This window comes from Sus scrofa, chromosome 13 (assembly GCF_054392235.1).
Source record: "Sus scrofa isolate SSC_HxYL_T2T_F1_AM1 chromosome 13, Sscrofa_HxYL_maternal_Yorkshire_Landrace_v2.0, whole genome shotgun sequence".
NCBI classification, from domain to species: Eukaryota; Metazoa; Chordata; class Mammalia; order Artiodactyla; family Suidae; genus Sus; species Sus scrofa.
Window position 1 is genome coordinate 159,898,127 of NC_139395.1, and position 21,248 is coordinate 159,919,374.

General features: G+C 35.1%; 1 protein-coding gene and 1 long non-coding RNA gene across 38 annotated transcripts in view; one reads left to right on the forward strand and one right to left on the reverse strand.

Annotated features, from left to right (window-relative positions):
- The window catches only part of ZBTB20 (zinc finger and BTB domain containing 20), a 792,790-nt gene that overhangs the window by 291,348 nt on the left and 480,194 nt on the right, over positions 1-21,248 (forward strand). For 16 of the 37 annotated variants that reach the window (XR_014824818.1, XM_084991206.1, XM_084991226.1 and 13 more), the window contains one exon: positions 11,227-11,290. The exons of the other annotated variants lie outside the window; for them this stretch is intronic. The gene's annotated coding sequence lies outside the window, so the exon portion shown is untranslated. The remainder of the gene's footprint in view (positions 1-11,226; positions 11,291-21,248) is intronic. 37 annotated transcript variants of the gene reach the window in all.
- On the reverse strand, positions 2,229-6,071 carry LOC146397730 (uncharacterized). The gene is made up of 2 exons (XR_014824839.1): positions 5,594-6,071; positions 2,229-5,359 (listed from the first exon to the last, which is right to left on the reverse strand). It is a non-coding gene; the product is annotated as an uncharacterized LOC146397730 (long non-coding RNA).

Genomic DNA, 21,248 nt, shown 5'->3' on the forward strand with positions numbered 1-21,248 from the left:
ATAAGTCCCTTGGTTTGAGAAACACTGCAATAGAAGAGTTAAGAAACTAAGATAAAATTTCCGAAGTATTTTATATTTAATATTTAAAAATATAAAATAAGGTGGCATAATTATGATCAAGCATATATTGTATGGCAATAAGTATAAGGCTAAAGTCATGTATTTAAAAATATAGTTTATTATTAGAAAGTCTACTAATACAATTAACCATGTTAATAGATCAAAGAAGAAAAAAATATGATGCCTGAAGGACATTTGAGAAAATTCAAGCTATATTCTATCACAATGTAATGAGTTAGAAATTAATATTAAAAGAAAAAATTTAAAACCATTATCTCTTGGTAAAATTTAAACTTTAAAAAAATCCATTTTTGAATTAAAGAGAGATTACAGAATTTACAGAAAATAAGCACAAATGGGTATAGATAGAGCAGTGTTCAGAGGAAAATCCATGGCTTTAAATATTAACATTATGGGAAAAAAATAATTATAAACATACTAGCATTTATCTCAGGAAGTTGGTTAAAAGAAAAAAAAACAAATTTGCAAAGCAGAAATAAAAAAAATTAATGAAAAATAAAATCTGAAATTAATTAGAAAACAATAAAAAGAGACTACTAATAAATCAGATTTGGGGTTTACAAAGAGAATGAGTGACAAATAAATAAATAAATCAACATTACGTGGTTTAGTTACTAAGTAAGAAAGCCCACAAATGCATAAAATTAGAATACAAAAGGGGAAGTAACCATAGAAATAGAGGAAATTAAATAATTATTATGAATATTTTACATATGAATTTGAAAAATTTGGACACAATAGATGATTTCTGGGTAAATATAAACTACCATTAAGACATCCAAGAGAAATAGAAAGAAATTTAGAGATATTTTTTTCTTATCTCTTAAATGTCTACCCCCAGTTTTTTCCATTAGCATTGAGTAGCCAAGAACAGACTCCACTAGAGTTTATGTTCTTTTTGCATCATATACATTTTGTCTCCTACTGTACTGAGTTAAGGGGAACTGTCAGAGGTAGAGATAGACTTCTGTGTCCTTCACACGGGTTTCTTCTGCTGCAAAGCTGGCCACTTGAGGGAGTTAAGGCTAAGAGGATAATGAAAGGAACTCTGGTCTCTAGGCTTGTTTCTTCTACTATTTTCTTATAATATGTAACATTTACATTCATTGCTCCATGGCTTTATTTCTTTAATCTCCCAATTAAGATATTTAGACTAGCTTCATGGTTCATATTTTTTTTTCCCAGAAAAGTAAGTATATCTATCCACAAAATTTTGATGCTTCAGAGTCTTCCCAAACTTTCTCCCCCAACCAACCATGCACTAGATTGCTAAATTGCTTTGGAATTTTTGTTTTTTTAATGGCCACACCTGCAAGAACATTTTCGAAGTTCCCGGGCGAGGGATCGAATCCCAGCCACAGATGCAACCCACACAAATCCTTTAACCCACTGTGCCAGGCCAGGGATTGAACCAGCACCTCCTCAGTCCACTGCAGTTGGATTCTTAACCCACTGCACCAGAGCGGGAACTCCAGCTCTAACATTTTACAGCCTCTGAGACCACATAGCTTTAAACTAAACACAAACCTCATGGAATGATTATCACTATGAGAAGACTAACACAGTGATTACTATTAAACTCTGCCTCAGGCAAGTTACTTAACCTCTCTGTGCCTCTGTTTCCTTATCTGTAAAATGGGGAAGATAATAGTACATAACTTATTGGATTGTTGAAAGGATTAAATGAGTACATTTATATACACTCTTAAAAGAGCATGTAGCACATAGTAAGTTCTCAATAATTATAAACCATTACTAATGTTTCTTACTAGTTGTGAAGTATTTTAGCACAAAGATAAATTCACATCACTTGTCTTTACTCGTGAAAAATCACTGTCCATATTTTTGTCATGGCTGAAATAGCACTTTTTTCCCTTTGTGAAACTATGATTTGATCCATTGCTCTGCCATTAACTAGTAGTTATGAACATTATTATATGCATGATGCTTTGGGAGAAAACCCTTGATTTTAGGATGAACTTCTTTAATTTGGGGCTGTTTATTAAGCATCTGAACAGTAGAGGAAGTGATTAAGTTAAACTGGGAATTAACTTCATCCTAAAAAGGGAATTGTTTTTCATACCTTCTCTTTTGTTGCAAAGTTTTATTTATGTATGTGTATATGATCTATGACCCAAGGACAAGTATTTTCTTTGAAAACCGTAATAAAGTGAAAAATATAAAACTATGACTTAAACTCTACTTAGCATATATTGTTTTCCTTGAGTGGCATTTAAATTTGAGAGATTATGAAAGAAAAACAAATAGCATGGTAGAAAACATTTTGGAGATTTACTTATAATCATAGGGAAAGTATATTCAAGGCACAATTAATTTCAAAATATTGATATAGCTTATATGGAACCAGTTTATCTCAAATTTATAAACAAGTGTATAGAATAGGGTCACATGAAATATCAAAAGCTGCTTTGGTATATATTGAAGATAAAAGCCAAGATTCTTACACTTAAAAGAATAGTTGATTTATGTTGAATTTCAAAGGAAATGATTAGATGATCTGTGTTGCCTAGTTATCATCACAATGGTCTCATGTGTTCTGACTTTTTTAAAAAAAAATTGTTATTGCTTTCCTAGAGAGCCAGAGACTATCTTGTTACTTACCATTTTAATATTTTATAGCAGATTTATTATTATGAATATCTATAAACCCAACATGACTACTTTCTCTACAGGTTTTATGTTGGGCTGGTGCCACCTGTGATTGTGAAGCCAAGTGTTCTGTTGGGGCAGAATAATCAAATCAAAGTTAATGGGGTGACCATCTAAGCAGGGCTCTTTGTCATTAAGGTCCACTCTTGTGATAGTTGCACATTATCCTGCTGATTGGATTTGTAGGAAGGCATCCACCTGTGGCCCACATTGGCAGAGAAGAGACTTACTGCAGAGGCGGTCCTGGCAAAGCAGGAGGTAGCTGTCCTGGGCAGCAGATTCTTTTGCTGGAAAGCCAAAGTGTTCAGGACAGCATGAGCACTATTGGTAGATGGGTGATTCACACATTATTTGGTTGATTTAGGTTCCAAAGTAGAGTATCCAAAAGCAGAGGAATAGAAACTGTATCATTAAAGAAGAATGACTGGTCTTGAGCAGGGAAAAAGCAAGTACACTTAGCCAATGATCAGACAAGATTTAAGCACACGAAGCCCTTTACCTCCATCTCAGAAACGGTGTTCTCTGTTTGGACGAGAGCTATTGTAAGAATTTCCCATGTCTGTTGGGGGCACTGAGGTTCTCACAGACTATGGTAAACATGATTTGGCTCACACGCTCTCATAATCAGGCTGACTTGCACTGAAACAGAGAACACTCTATAGCAGTGCCAGGCCTCTAGCAGTACCAACTGTTAAATAATAAACAGGCCCTGTTTGTTGGCAGCTTCTTCCCCTCCTGCCAACATGGAGTGCCCATTCTCTGGGTTTACCTGCCTGCGTGTGTTCAGACACTCAGAACAGTGTGCTTGTTGTATGAGGTGGTAGTAGCGTGGAGGCATCAGTCTACATCTAATCTGCTTAGTTTATTATTCTCCCAGGACCTCGGGTGAGCTAGCAAACATGCAGGGCTCTGGCAGCCTGAACAATGGCTAAGCTGTCATTCTAGATAACATTACAGACTTTGTAGAGTGCAATGGCTAATTGTTTTTCTTGTGTTCATTTTCCCTTCATATTCTTTTCTTCTTTTGAATTGTTTTGGAGGGAATAGGGATTAGAAAGGGTGAGAGGGGTTTTGACAATTTGCTACTTTACCTCCAGGAAGTTAGTGTTTGTGCTGATTGTTTTATTTTAATAGTAGAATGTATATGGTTTATCCATATTGAAAAAGAGTCCTACACAGGCAACAAATTCTTACCAAAGATATACAGGGTACATAGAACACTAGACTAGGTGCTTAAACTTAACTCCTTATACTTTATTTAATGTGTTACTCTATGAAAACTGTCTTGGTAAAATCAGTTTTCACTAAAATTCCAGGCAACACATACTGGAAGAGCCATTCACTTAAAAGCCAAGCCAGAAACACACACATACTTAAAGTTCAGAAGAACACATGCTTCCTAAAAGCCCTCTATTTTGTCATGGAGAATTTTTCTCCTTCAGTAGTCCCAGGAATAGGGCCCTTAGTAATCTCAGTTTTATATTGCTGTTTTGGCCAAAGGAGTTTGGTATGCCACGCAGATGCAGTGGTCAAAAATAGACTTTCTTAATTCCCATAAACCCTCTTCAACTCCCACTCCTCAGCAAAGCCCAGGATAAGTAGGCCACGACACCAGTCCCAGAAGAGGCTTTTTGTTGATCCATGTGAGGCACATTCAAAGTAGAGTAATCAGGACATGTAGTGGTATGGAAAGGGTAGCTGTGAAGCAAAAAGATTGTTGTTTTTTTTTTTTTTCCATGAACTAATTCTAAAGGCAATGCCCCAACTTTCAAATAATGATGGCATCCTTAGAGTAAGTTTCTATCAAGATGGCTGCTATGAAAAATAGCCCTTATTAGAGGTCTGTGTTAAAAAAAATCAGTCACATTCCATTATAATGATGCCTCCCACATGATGAAGCTTTCCTTTGGTTGGAAAACCAAAAGCATTTGCTTGACTGAAATGAAATTTCTCCTATCTCAGATCACTAAATATGCTTTCAACTATGGGGTAATCATTCAGTTTCTTGGGCTAGCATATTTTTAGATCAAAAGTACATATTTGAATTAAGAACTTGGATGACAGCTCAGGGAATATTGCAGAACGTTAGAATAGTAATCCCATATTCAGCCTAATTTTCCCTAAATTCATACCTCAGTGGTTTGTAATGGATACACTTGTGGTGGTTTTATTTTCCTTTTATGAGAAATGCAAAACTCTATCTTCTCATTATCTTTTAAGAAAGAGTTAGCTAATTTATAGTGTCAAAAGTGCTTTAAAAAATCAGGCAGTATTAATTCACTTAGAATGGTTCACAAATACCTGGTGGTAAAATTCATAAGATAACAATTAAAAACAACTTGCATTATATAACGAAATAATTTCTATTCGTCATTAGTCTCTTATTGGATCCATAACACCTTGTCACGGAGTCTCGAATGTTTCATCCTTTGAGAACATCCAAAGGAATCAGACTTTCCCTCCAAGAAATTTTTCCCACTTCCACTAGGCTTTCTCCTAACGAGCAGGCTCAGTGCTGCAGGACACCAGGACACTGCTTAAATGGGCTCGATCAGAGCTCTCATTTCTCCACATATCAGGCTGCTTGTTGGCTAGTTTCAACCACACACTCACCCTACATTATTGAGTTATCAACGTTTAATCTGTTGAGGATGGAAAAGCAGGTCCCAAAGTTTTTAGAATTGTGTGTAAAAGGAGAATGTATAAGCTCTGAGCAAGGACTTAAGGAGCTCTCTTAGGAGTAAAGCTCATCAATGTGGTGAATTCTGTTGGCTGCTTGACCATTTAATCTCCTGTGCTCTAATGAATTGACTTTGTATTTCATACACACACACACACACACACACACACACACACATACACACACGCGCACACACACACACAATGTAGGTATATATACTTAAGCATATATCACATAATGTGTATGTCTACAATACAAATTTACTTATCTACATCTCTGGTAATTGTTCCCAGTGATTTAGATGCTAAAACATAAGAAAATAAGCTTTTTTCCTTGGGGGAAATACCTATTTAAGTACCCAAATATCTGGAAATCCTCAAGGTTCTCACAAGATTCTACCAGACCTCATATGATCAAGACATACAACTGAGAGCCAGTATAGTACATTATTTTATTACTTATTAGAAAAGTCTTTCACTGCCTAATTTAGAGTTTTGCATAATATAAGAATGTATTTATTTTTGATGTGTTTAATAGAAATACGTATATAGTTAGTTATAGTTGACTTCGGTTGTTGAGAAAATGGGATTGCTGGAATAGCACTTAAATAAAGTGAAGAGTACTGACCTACTTAGAAAAATTAATTATGAAAGAAAAAAAATAATGGATTAGAGTTGCACATAATGGTTTTGGGGACTCTGCTGGTTGAAATCCATCCTGAGGCTTATTTATAATTGGCACAATTAGAGTTTTCGAGAATTCAACAGCTTTAATTTATTTACAAAGATTCATATAGGATTTGAGTTACTGGGAATGTGGGGGATAGAGATGGGGTAGGTGACTTATTGCTTTACATTTAATTTCCACGGAATTTCAAATTCATATTTTGAGGGAGAAGGAATTGTCTTCAGGTAAAGAACACCAGGTTCTTTAACTGAGAGAATTTATTTATTTATTTGTAAGATTTTTATTTTTTCTAATATATTTGATTTATAGTATTCTGTCAATTTCTGCCATACAGCAGTGACCCAGTTATATGTGTGTGTGTGTGTGTGTGTGTGTGTGTATACACATTCTTTTTCTCACATTATCCTCCACCATGTTCCATCACAAGTGACTAGATATTGTTCCTTGTGCTATGTAGCAGTAACTGAGAGAATTTAATGTTCTGGGGCACTTTTATCAAGAAATATTTGTATTGGATCAGATAAAAATGAAACATGCCTTTGCACTTAAGATTACTTTATTTTCTATATTGTCTACAAACTTTTCCCACAATTTGTATTTCACTTCTTGAAATCTTCATCTATTCAAGTGTTTATTAAATATCTATTGCATATTAGTACCATTCTAGACACTTGGGACCATCAGTGAATAAGTGAATCATGAAGTATGATAGGAGATGATAAGTGCATGATCCATAAAAGAATAAATAGAACTTCATCAAAATTAAAAAGTTATGCTCTTTGAAAACATTACTAAGAGAATGAAGAGATAAGCCACTGGCTTTAAGAAAATATTTGCAAAGAATATATCTGATGAAAGGCTTTTATCCAGAAAATATAAAGCAATATCAAAATTCAATAATAATATGATCCTTTCTTTTTTTCTTTTTAATGGGTGAAAGATTTGTACATGCTTTCCCAAGGTGATATGGGGATGGTAAATAGCACATGAAAATATGTTCAGCATCATCAGTCATTAGGAAAATGAAAATTAAAACCACAGTGAGATACTATTCCACATCTATTAGATGGTTGAACCATACCAAAAATTGACAAGATGTGGAGAAACCAGAACCCTCATACATTACTAGTGGAAAAGTAAAATAGTACAGCCAATTTGGAAAACATTCTGACAATGTTTTAAGTTAAACTTACACTCATGTGAACCAGTTATTCCACTCCAAGGTTTTATATAAAAGAAAGGAAAGCATATGTCCTTGTAAAACCTTGTACATAGATGTTCACAACAGCTTTATCTGTATAAACTAAAAATTATAAACAGCCTAAGTCCATCAAGATATGAGGGGATACACAAATTGTAGTATACCTATGCAATGGAGTACTACTAACAACAAAAAGGAGCAACTTGTTGATACATGATATAGCATGATGGATCTCAAAATTATTATACTGAGTGAAAGTAGACAGGGAAAACAAGTGCATACTATAAGATTCCACTTATATAAAATTTTGGAAAATATAACCTAGTGTATAGTAGCAGAAGGTAGATCAACAATTGCTACTAAGGAACTTGTGGGGGTAATGACTAATTTTATTATCTTGATTGTGGTAGTGATTTCATTGGTCAGTATGTCAAAACTTAGCATAGTGCACATTTTAAATTTGTGAAATTTATTGTTTTTCAATTATACTTCAACAGAGTTGTTTTTTTAAAAATAGGGCAAAAGAGATGGAGAGTTATGTACAGGGAGTATGTATTTCTAAGATAAGCTGTTTCACTCATACTTACATGACTGACATATAGACTTTAGATTGGTGGTGTTGGTGGCTGTGATGATGTTAAAGATTAAAAATATTCCAATCGGAGTTCCCGTCGTGGCGCAGTGGTTAACGAATCCGACTAGGAACCATGAGGTTGCGGGTTCGATCCCTGCCCTTGCTCAGTGGTTTAACGATCCGGCGTTGCCGTGAGCTGTGGTGTAGGTTGCAGACTCGGCTCGGATCCCGCGTTGCTGTGGCTCTGGCGTAGGCCAGTGGCTGCAGCTCCGATTCAACCCCTAGCCTGGGAACCTCCATATGCTGCGGGAGCGGCCCAAGAAATAGCAACAATAACAACAACAACAAAAAAAGACAAAAGACAAAAAAAAAAAAAAATTCCAATCATTTCCATTAAAGACTGATACAATCCATTTTATAGATGAGAAAACTGAAGTTCCGGGAAATTAAGTGGCTAATATAAGGCCACTCTCAATCTATTGGTAGAATGAGACTTTTAAAATGCAATCAATAATAATAGCTGACATTTATCAAACACTTATCAATTGTCAAATGCTATTCTCAATATTTTGCAAACATTGTATCTTCACCATAACCTCTGGTCCTCTACAGGTGAAGAATTGATGTGATTGAAGGGTATCCCAAACTAGTGGTGAGAAAGCTAAGATTCAAACACAGAAAATTGGTGCTATGCTCTCAACCACAAAGCTGAGCTGCCTCTAAGCAAAGTTATCTGTCTGATGATTTAATGATTATAGTCATAGATCAACAGTGGTCAGTATTCATTGACAATTAATGACATGCCAGGCATTACAAGCATTTTACATGTTATCTCTTTTAATTACTCAAATTAAACCTTTGAAGTCAGTATTGGCCCCATTTTACAGACAGAAAAATCAAGGCTTCAAGATATAGGAAATAACTTTGATATCTTTCCTAAAGTTATGTATCTGGTAAGGCAAGGAGTGAAGATCCCATCTTAGGAGGAGAGCTTCCTTTTCAGGGCTCATGCCCTTAACCACTATTCTATGGAGATCTGGGTCTTTTTAGCAGTGGAATATACCTTTTAAAAATGCTGTAGGGGGAGTTCCCACTGTGGCTCATTGGATTATGAACCCAACAAATATCCATGAGGATGTGGGTTCAATCAGTGGGTTAAGGATCTGGCATTGCCATGAGCTATGGTGTAGGTTGAAGATGGGGCTCGGATCTGGCGTTGCTGTGGCTGTGGCGTAGGCCAGCAGCTGCAGCTCTGATTTGACCCCAGCCAGGGAACTTCCATATGCCACAGGTGTGGCCCTAAAAAAAGCAAATAAATAAATAAAAAAATAAATAGTTAGGCTAGCATGTTTAGAAATATGTTTAAAGTATCCCTATTTTTTGCTAAAACCCCATCCCCCTATACAGTTTCCTATTAACACATATTTGGCAAAAGCAGTGGTGCATGGTAGAACAAATAGATGCTTTAAAACCAATCAACTAGTTTTTAGTTTTGGATACCCCATATACTGTAATTTGTAATCTTGGCAGATTACCTATTTCAGATGATTTTCACTTCTGTAAAATGGAAATGATATAATTCAGAGTCATGAGGACTAAATAAGACAATTATTTAAAATTTTTTCTTTGCCTTCAAATCAGGACTCAGGAGAAGATAAATGAAATGTCTGCCTACCTGGTATGAGTTGAGGTGCATGAGTAATATGCTCTATCCCTTATACTTGAATGGTGCAATTCCAGGAATTTCACTATTTAAGGAGATTCTTTTGGGTCAAGTATAAAAAGCTCTGGTATTTCCTTTTTAAAAAATACAGAAGGTAGCACATTAATCTGTAAGCATCTATTATCATTTTTTAAAATTAATTGATTGGCTTGGTTTTTTTTTCTTTACAATGGTGGCCGAGATAGTCGACTTCAACTATCTTAAAGTCTCGGTTTAAACATTACGTATTCCAGAAAGTGGTCCCCAATCTCTCATTTTAGGGTAGGGTAGTTCTGCCTGTCTTACCCTACTCTCCTCTAGCTCCTCACTCCTCTCTTTCCTAACTTTAAGTGCATTCCTTTTTATATCTGTCAGCCTACCATTGTGTGTGCTCCATGTGGATAGAGACTGGGTGTGACTTCTTGACACCTGTATTCACAAATTGAATTATAACTAATTGGTGAATGAATGAACAAATGTTTTTAGGGAAGAGAAGATAGATATGGAGAAGATAGGAAGCTCTAAACTCTAAGAAACCTTTCTCTTACTTCATAGGTTGGCCTCAGATTAGCTGTAGCTCTGATTTGAGCCCTGGCCTGGGAACTTCCATATGCCACTGCCACAGCCCTAAAAAAAAAAAAGGACAGAGAATGGAGAGAATGGTATAGCTCATTCAAGACTGTATCTCTAGTGCCAAAGATAATGCCTGGTATTGACTAGGCATTTCATAAATATTTGCTGAGCTAATGAATGAGTGTATGAATAAATAAATAAATTTTAATAGCCACAGATAGTATTACAGCTAATATATTATTTTTCACTTTAATTTCTAAATTTTTGAAATAATATTTGCCAAGTTTGTCCTTAGAAAAGTAAAAAACAGCAATTCTTGAAAATTTATTTCACTGTCATTGTGTGTATTTTGAATAATTCTTACTAGAGTTTCAATTTTCTGGTATTAAGGACTTATTCCAGAATATGAAATACCCGAACTGCATGATTCCTAACTTGTCCTTTTAGGAAAATTATTGTCAGAGCTCCTTTTATTTTTTGCCTGTCTTAATGTCAGGGATAACCAAAAGTGTTCATGATCAGTACACATTTCAAAACTTTGTCCTTGAGATTATTATGCTGTTGTCAATTCTCTTAGATGAACATTTAGGAAAATTCTATTACCACAGCTTTTGCTTCTATATATGGATGTCTTAAGCCCAAGCTAGATGCAAATATTTTCCAGCAATACTGTGGCATTGCTTTACATTATTTGTCTATAAGAAACTAGGAAGGATATTAAAGATGAGACAGTAAAGAAACCTGACTGAATATGGTTCCACTGACAACCGAGGAGTTTGCTTAAAATGACATGAATAGTCAGTTTGAAATAAAGGTTTGTTGAAACATTTGGTGTTGCACAACCAGTTTCCACATTAATCAATCCCTTATGCTCTAATTAATACCTTGCTAAAATGTTGATTCTCAAAGAAAACAACAGTTTTTAACTTTTATAGATGTGTGGCACACTTTTGAATTTATTATTAACAGGTTAAGTATTGAATATTAATCAGAATAATAATCTGCTGTTGTAATGCTTATAGCAAGTGAGGTATTTTACATATCTCCATATCCCACAGTGATCCTACAATGAGAACTTACCATCATTTTGCTAATGATGAGCCTGAAGATCAGGGATGTAAAGTAAGTTGCTTTTTTATATTACACAATTTATATAGATGAAGTCTAGGTTTAAATCTGAGGCTGTCTTGTTTAAATGTTCTTTATAAACCATTCCACTGCTTCTCTGTGAAGCAGTTACTTGTTCTGGGTATATTAGTTCCTAGGGTTACCATAGCAAATTACCACAAACCTGATGGCTTAAACGAGAGAGGTAGTCTTTCACAGTTCTGGAGGCTAGAAATGGAAACCTGAAATCAATGAATCAGCAGTGCCACACCCACTCTGAATGCTCTAGGGGAGGATTACTTTTGCTCTTCCAGCTTCTAGTATTTGTTTCAAACATTCCTTGACTTGTGGCTATATAACTGCAGTCCGTGCTTCCTTCTTCACATGGCCTTCCCTTTGTGTCTGTGTCTTCTCTCTCTATTTGTCATTGTATTTAGGATAATCCAGGATGATAAACCTGGATGATCCAAGATCATCTCATCTACAGAGTCATCCAACTGGATCTGCAAAGACTCTTTTTCCAAATAAGATCACATTCCCACTTCTGAGGATTGAGATGTGGGCATGCCTTTTAGGGGACCAGAATTTAACCCACAATACTAGATATTGGAGGAACTGTTCTGCTCCCAAAACAGTAGGTTTGTCTTTGGAATATTTAGTAGTCAAAGTGCAGGAAGCCAAAGTTTACTAACATATATATAGAGATTTGCATATAGCTGGTTAATGCTGATTCTCCATGAAGACCAGCAGTATAACAATGACTGTCACTCTAGCACTAATAGAATAAGAATGATATCTTATTGGAATGCTACTCATGCTTTTGAAGTGGCTTCATCAAAGCTGCAATCCATCCTGCCTATTCAGTTGCGAAAAGAGACATTAATAAATAGGTTGAAAGACCTCTGGTTTTCCTCCATGATGCCAACCTCAAATATATATAACCTTGTAGTCTATTTTGATGTATCTTCCATGAATTTCTCAACCACCTCCTTAATCTCTAAATCTTTGCTCCCTCTCAAGGTAAACATTCTTAAAATACTGAGTAGCATTTCAATCTCTGATTCTATTTGTACTTTTCCAAACTTGAAGTCTGTCCTATAGTATTAACATTCTCGGATTTCATGAATAATTCTGTGCTTACTCTCTCCATAACTTCAATAATCCCATTATGTAATAGGTCAGGTTCAGTGCCCTTTCTTTAACTTTTCAGACACTTTAACCCCAAGGCATACTGAGAATCTTTCCATTCCAAAGCTGCACACATCCCTTTCCATATAAGCTTTCATGGATTATACAAACTAGAAATGCATCATTACATACATTCAAAGATGTCTTAATTTTATATAAAATAGGAAAACCTTTCTAGTTTGTTTTCAGTACATGATGAAATGATGATCCCCAACATTTTATTAGTCTTTTTGGCTGCAGGTTCATATTAAGCTAATATTATTAGTAAACAGTTCAAAGTGATTTATAGATTATTTTTTGACTGCATCTCATATCTCAAATCTTCTTAAAAATAAAATTTGTATCATTTTTCTTAAATGTACTTTCCTTACTTTTATCCTAAGAGCAATTACTAACATTTATTCAGTACCTTTGATTTGTGAGGCCCTATATTAAATATTCCATGTGAGTTACCTCATTAAATCTCCAACATGTACAACTACATCCTATCTTTTACAGGTAAAGAAACTGTGGCTGTGCCACTACTTTTTTGCTTATTCACACAACCTGATTTTCCTACTGGTTATCTCTTTGGTTTGAATGACTCAAATTTCACTGCTTTGAGTGTGATTTTATTCACTACTTTTCTTCATCATTGGCAAAATGTTGAATTAGGACAGATTCCAGTACTAATCCATGGGAGATTCATTTTTTATTCATTCATTTATTAAATTCCAGGAATTATTCTGCACACTGAGAGTACAGTGGTAATCAGTTGTGATGGGCAACTCCCAAGAGGGCCCCAACAATCTCCATAGCCTATATCCCACCACTTTACGTAACTCTCCTTTAGTATTGACTGGTCTAGTGACCCATTTCTAAAAAGGACAAAAATGAAGGGATGTCATTTCCAAGATTAATTAAAAAAACAAAAAAGAAAAAAAAAAACAAAAAAGACTATGGCTTGCATCTGTTGAATACCCCTCACTCAAGTCAAATGCCATGTCATAAGACAGCCCTGTGGAAGCACTCACCTGACAAAGGAAGAAAGCCTGCCAACAACCAAGCAAGTGAATTTGGAATGCAGTTTTCAGTTCATAGCATGTGGGCCTTACAGCCCTAGCTGACAGTTTGATCACAACCTTATGAGAGACTTTGAACTTTGACCCAGATGCACCTAGCTATGCTGCACAACTGGCCCACATAAACAATAAGATAATAAAAGTTTGTTTTTCTTAAGCTACTAAGTTTTGGAATTACTTGTTATGTAGTAATAACTAACTAATATAGCATGTGGATGAGAACCTCATTCTTACAGAATTTATACTTTGGTAGAGACTGCATCCCCCAGTACACATATATGTATATATATGGAAGATACTAGTAATTCATTCTAAGGAGGAAGTAAAGTAGGATAGAGTGAATTGGGGATGCATTGGGTATTGTTATAGGCAAAGAAAGATGTCTCTGTAATGCTCGGTTAAGAGTGATAAGGAATCAGCCATATGAAGATGTACTGGCAGACTATCTGGGCTAATGGAGATAGCTAGAGTAGGGATAATCAGAATAGGCTTAGTTTGTTTGAGGGACATAATGGGTCACTGAGGCAGAAGCACAGAGAATAAGTAAAGAGTGATAGAAGATGAGACCAGATAGGTGGGCAGGAGGAGATAATGGAGGGACTTATTGGTTACTGTTTTAAATTCGAATGACATTCTTCTTGCAACACGTATACATTCTGGATTTTATACAAGGGAATAGTATGATCTTCCTTGCATTTCAAGACCATTCTGACTTCTGCTTAGAAAATGGATTGTAAGAGATAAGAATGGAAACTGAGAAGTAAATTAGGGGACAAGAGATGTTTGAGGTTGATGACAGCAGAGATGATAATGGTTTTGAGTTTGGAGTGTACTTTTCAGGTTGAGTTAATGGGGATTGTGGTGGGTTAGACGTGTTGAGTGAGGCAAAAGGAATCTGAAGATTCTTGTTGATTTGGCCTCATCAACATGGCGGATGGTGTCACCTTTCACTGAGAGGAAGGAAAAGCAGTTTGGTTGGAGAAGGAGTTGGTAGCAAGGGTGTTATGGACTCAGGAGTTTTGTTTTGGGTGTATTACATTAGTCCATAGCATGTGGGCCTTACAAGAGAAGTGCCCACTAATTTCTGTTCTGTACTGCAAGCCAGTTTCTTCCTATGGAAAACAACCTCTAACATCCCATTATATATTGTGTCCTGGAGAGTTTTATTTTTTTTTAAGTCTTTGTGGTAGAATTTTGTCAGAGGCTATTTGAATGCTCAAAGAGCAAACATTGACTACATCCTTTCAATACACTGATTTAATCAGAGATAATTTCTCTCATGGAATGCTACAAAATCCACTAAAGGAGAAAAATCAGCATAGTATTTCGTTTATAATTTATTACAATGCAGGTATCACACACAAGATAACCTTTGCTCTCTCCTTGATTCAGACTTTGTTGTAGCTTATAATCATGTCTTTTCCTATTTATTAGTAATTGAGCCATGTCACCTTACTCACCTTAAAAGTTAGTGTCAGCTTTACTATAAATCCTATAAGTACAGTGGGGAATTTGTGTGGATTGCTATTTCCCTTTCTCCACATGCTCTGCAGTTAGAATAAGAAGTGAGAATAATTGTGGTTACATAGACGCATTTCTCCCAAAAGACAAAGTGATCAGAAAATACAGAGGAAATGCTGAAAATACCAGCAGTGTTTAGTGATGAGAGGGTGAACAACTGCTTAGAGATTTTTTTTTTAAAAGCTAAATACCACCCAAGCTTGTTAAACATCAGTACCCTGCATGAGTATTTAGCAAAAATGTATTTAGGTATCTATGTGTTGCCAAATATGGGGAGATTCTCCAGCCCACTAGAAAATTTAGAATTTCCTCTCAGATACTAAAATCATAAACTGAAGCACATAGACTTACTTAATTTACAAATCCTGAGCCAATGTATTGCAACTGCTGTGCATTGTGAGATACTAGTATGAACTGGTATATTATAAAATTAAATTGTATTGTATAGTGCATTGTATTGTTCCGTCAGATTTTGATATCCTCACTTTAAATAATTCATGGGAAGAAATGATCACTTCATAATGCCACAAACTCACAGCAGGCAAAACTAATTTTACACAATATGAAAACAGATTTTATTTATTTAAAAGGAATATTAAAAAAACACAACAACAACTTTTTTGACACCAGCTGCTGAGAAATAAATAGAATACTTTATGACAAAAAAAAAAATCTAAATCTATAAAAGCTGTTCCTGGGAGACCAAGTTGAGAATTGTAAAGATACATTTAAATGCCCTGGTCAATGCTATAAGCCTTATTTTGAGGGAAAATACTGTTCCATCTTGTTTATTCCCTGTGGGGATAAAACAGTACTGGGATAAAATTAGCTTTACAAAATCTCTCCTAACACCTACAACATAATGCCGAAGAAGTAGCAAATTTAGGTATCACTCCAAAGACCCCTCACTAGGCTAGATAACATCTATAGATAACTCATATCCCTAAATACAAACTATAAATGACTGCTTAAATTTGTCCAAACCAGATCTTAACTGGCAGTGGAAAAGTATTTTAGAGTGACCACAACAATTTTCCTTTCACTGTGGCTTTAAGAATGGAATGAGGAAATAAGGTGAAAATATAATGAGGCTATTTTCTTTGGAATAGTTCATTAGATAGTCATTTTTTTTCTACAAATATCATACTTTTTTTGTACAAATAGCAAAAAATTTAGGCTTGCTGTTTGATAATAACTCCATATCTGACTCAATCAGACACAGGCTTCAGACAAAGAACGGGACCCATGCCATGAGTGCGTCTGGGTTTAATCTCAGAAGCATGAGGGTCTAGGCATCCAGGCAGTTTTTAGTACTCTTCCCTGAAGCTTCAGGGAGTGAACAAGCATTGAGAGGGAACATGGTTTGTAGTGAGGAAGCTAAGACATGGACAAAAGAGAGAAAGAAGAGAGCGAAGTCTAAAAAAATCAGATATTTTAGCACCAAAGCAATGAAAACACATTCTGTTGGTAATATAAATGTTGTTTATTGAATTTTTACTTTTAAAAAATGTTTAACTTAAAAACTCTTGCTGACAGTGGGAATGTAAATATGAAACTGAGAGACTGACTCACCAGCAGAAGTTTATTATTATCTCTGATAACAGCTGAATTCCAGTCTTCTTTGTGTACTATAAAATGGGGCAGATTTGTATAACCACAGTGTCATAGGCACCGTTGAAAGGGCTTTGTCTCTAGTTTTGTTATAAATTTCTTTCTTGAGGGTTTATAAGTTAGGAAGTAGAAATTCATTTTAGATTTTTTAGATTTCAAAGGGTTACAAATTTAGAGACTCAAATTTGGTACTATTTCACTTTTCAAGACTTAAAAAATACAGTGTAACTGAGGTTTAAAATGTTCATTGGGTTTTATCGAAGTCTTGGATGGGATGATGTATTACTAGTTTACTGTATTTTCTAGGAGCAGTATCATATACATAGATAGTGGGTATCCTTTAGCATTTATTGTTGGTATGTTGGTGCAGTCTGATATATATATTAGTGAGGATACTTTGGTAGTAATAGAAAAAGCACTGAGATTCCAATACAGAAGGTCAAAGTTCAAAGTCTGGCTTGATTCCACTTGCTAGTTGTTGACATTATGCTACTCATTTAAACCTGTTTGTGCCTTATTATTATTTATCTGTAAAATGGGGTTAATATTACCTACTATAATGTTCTCTTACCACTTGGTGAAATAATAGGAGAGTTCTTAAGGGAGCTTAAAGTGCTATGAAAATGTTAATTTAATCATTTTAATGAATATTATATAAATTTATTTCTCAAAGGCGATACTGTTGCATTTAAGGGATGATTTTTACATTTGAAATATAATATATGTAAAAATGACTCTGTTTCTGCTAAGTGTTCTGCTATAACACAACCAGAATTATCATGCAAACATTAACCAAAACAAAGCTGGTGTAGCAATATTAGCATCAGACAATCTGAGTAATATTGTAATGATTTTTCTGTAAATCAATATATATATAGGCCAAACTACTTTCTTATGCATAGAAAAAAATAAAACCAGATTCCAGCATTTCTAATTTCATTTCTTTCTTTTTTCTAATATTTCTACCTTTCAGAATATAAAACTCATATCCTTTATACTGAAATCTTTACTTCAGTGTCAAGCTTTTCTTCATAATGCAAGGACTACAAACAGAATGAGAGTTTTTAAACGTTATTTAAAAAGAATTATAAAGGCCATATTAATGTTATGAAATTGTAGATATGCTGAAATAAGTTGTTGCCTTTCCACTTGCTCAGATAGATGCTATATAAGTCAAATATCAAAAATAGAACAGTGGACGAAAATATTCATCTGTTTTTTATGTAAGAACAGAAATGGCCACCTCTGAGTGGGGGAGGGGAAATTCACTCAGTGCACAAATTTAGTATCTAAGATTTGAAACATCATAGCTGTCCATGCAATTAAGAACACTTAATTAAACCTACATGTTGGCTTTAAGCATAGAGATTTTTAGAAATGGAAAAGATAATGTTTCATGGCTTTTAGAAACACAATGACATCATTTTTATTTATAGAAAAGTACATTGTTAAAATGCACTCAGTGAAAAATGTCAAAGATTTTGTCATTAGTTAATTTAGGGTTCTTGTCCCTTTGCCCTCGTGTGGAATTTACTTTGTTGGAATAGCTTGTCGCTCTCTTTTTTTTTTAAATTTTTTTATTACTCAAATGAATTTATGACATCTATAGTTGTATAATGATCATAACAATCTGATTTCACAGGATTCCCATCCCACAGCCCAAGTACCCGCTCACTTTGAAGACAACTGCTTTGATATTGACACCAGGCCTTAATTAGATCTAGAAATGAACAATAAGATACATGAGTGGCACAGCCATATTCAGTAAAATTAGCTGAATATTATGCATATCACAGAATAAGGTGATTTTTGGTAGGGAGGTAGTCCACCTTGGATTCACTTTTGTGGATGGAACATTTAATGATTATTGTATCAACTTAGCATTCCATCCAAACCAGAAATTGGTGTTTACTAAAAGGACTGCTTTGAGATTCAGCAAGATAATTAAAAATGGACTGGGCCAGGTGGGGCAGACAGAGGGCAGGATCTGATGACATGGCAGATCAAAACGTCACCTCAAAAGTGACATTTAATTCCTTTCTATGAAATTATAACATCTTTCATTTTCCAAGAGACCTGTCTGTAGAATCTAGGAGGCTTATTCTCTGTCATGGAAATAATCTGGTTAAACTACTTGAAATCTCAACAGATTGACATAAATGTTCAACTAAAAGGTTTGTACTTAATGGTAGTCTTTGAAAATAATTAGTAAAGAAATTTAAGTAAGGCCTAATGGAATTGGGCCATAGATTCCTAGAATCCTAAAATCAAATCGTATCATTTTAGAAGTAAAAGTATAGTCCTATTCCTCTGTGTAATATATGAGGTAGGTAAAGTGACTAGTTCAAGATCTCTAAGTTGGGGTGTGTGGAAGATCTGGGACTAGAGGCAGATCTCTGGTCTCTAATCAAATGTTTTTCTAGCAGAGCTTGTTGTCATTATATTTGGATAGTAGAGTCAATCTGGTAGAATGATAGAGGTCATAATTTTTTCTAGGCGGTTAATGCTCACCCACTCCTATAGTATCAATAACAATGGTAAAAATTTATACTACTTATAACCTGCTAGGCAGGATCCTAATTGTTTTACATACAGTCTCTCTTTTAAATCTTTATAAGCTGTCTTGTGAAGAAGGTACTATTGTTATATCCATTTCATAGTTGAAGGAGGAAGCTGAGGCATAGGAGGGAGATAAAGTAAATCCACAAGGAAACAGATGTGGTAAGTGGTAAAGCTTGGATTTGAATAGAACTCTGGCAGTCTGAGTTCCAGAGCTTGTGCCCTTAACTACTATGCTATGCAGCCTTTCAAGCATTTGTTAGTTCTATGCCTGCTTAGAAATGTTATAGCTAAGTTCTCAATGCTCCAGAAGAATGAGTTTCAAGGAAGAATAAAATATCTGTGAATAGTAGACATACCCATCATCTAAAATATATGGTTGGGAGAACTGGAGAATTTCACCTTGCAAAGAAAAAACCATGAGGGAAATATGATAGCTATGATGAAATGAGGTTATGGTCATTTTCAACAGCTCTAGAGCAAAGCTAGGACTAATATATGGGAATTATAAGGAGATAGGTTCTGGCTTAATATAGCAGTGCAGTAATCAGAATAGGCAGCCTCATCGGTGAGTTCCTTGTCTCTGTGTAAACAGATTGTATGGCTGGTCTCTGTTTCAGTAGACAGAATTGCTCCACTGAAATAGTACATTAGAGTACAGCTATGCTCAGTTAGGTGAGAGGTAACAGACACCATTAATTTTATCTGAAATAGTACTGTAAGGCATGCAAGGGCAAGAGCTTTGGATGGATCTGGCTCTGAATTCTGGCACCATCATTTATTTGTTAGCTGCATAAACTTAGTCAAGTTACTTAACTCCATCTTCTCTGAGTCCCAATTTCCTCATCTGTAATTGGGATAATTGTATTAATCTTCCAGAGTTGTGGTGAGGAGGAGTAAATGTGATTATTATGTAAAATGCTCAGCACTGTGCCAGGCACACAGTAAGTACTCAGAAGATGTTAATTTTTTCAGGAGTGAAAGATTCATTAATTTTTCAAAAATGAATTATGGTACTAATTACTCTTTCATATGGATAAAGAATCTTGGCCTAGCAAGTAGTAAGTGGTAGGACTTTTTACGTTCACCAATCTCTCACTGCCTTTGGATGAGGTCACCATGGACTCTAGATTGTGAAAAGTACTTATAAAGGAAGCTTTGTAAATCAACTTATTTAAAATTCAGTAGAGCAGCTTATGATTTAAAAGCATCCTGTGGTGAATCCTTTTATAATGTGAATAATCACCCCCTAATTTATCTGTTTGGTAATTTCAGAATTTGGCTTATTGTATCTTCTTAAAGCAAAGAGTACACCTGCACTCTTATTCCTACAAAGTAGGCAGTATTTTCATGCTGGGCTGACTTTCAGAGAAATACAGGGTGCATCTTATTCAGGATGACATAGGCTGGGTAACCGCGGGAACATACAAGGTCACTCTAGTCAGTTAGAACATTAATCGTACTGTGTGATGCATACATTTTTTAATGAGCATGCCAGTTCATCTAAGTCAGTTCACCATTAGACCATTGCACATAAGAAGTTTACCTGAATTGAAGAGTTGGATGCTTAAGAGTATTTTTCTTTATATCTCTTTTCTTTCCCTGAAATTTTAGTGGAAGTCATCATGAACTTATGATATAATGCATTGGTCCTTCAGGAAAAAACAAACAGCAATGGAAAGTTGTGAAACAGAAAGAACATTGGGTTAGGAACTCTGAATAAGACCTGTTATGTACTGCCATGGGATAGGAAGTACTTATTTTTTCTGTGTCCTAATGTATAAAATAATCAGGTTAAACATAGACCTCCTATATAACTTCTAGCTAAAATATTTTATTACATCTTATTCATAAAATGAAGTAAAACTATTTTCTTTCTTTCTTCCCAATAGAAAGAATAGAACAGAAAATCATAAAAAGGACACTTATGAATAGTTAAGAGGTTTTCTTTCTTTCTTTTTTTTGTCTTTTTGCCATTTCTTGGGTCACTCCCGCAGCATATGGAGGTTCCCAGGCTAGGGATTCAATGGGAG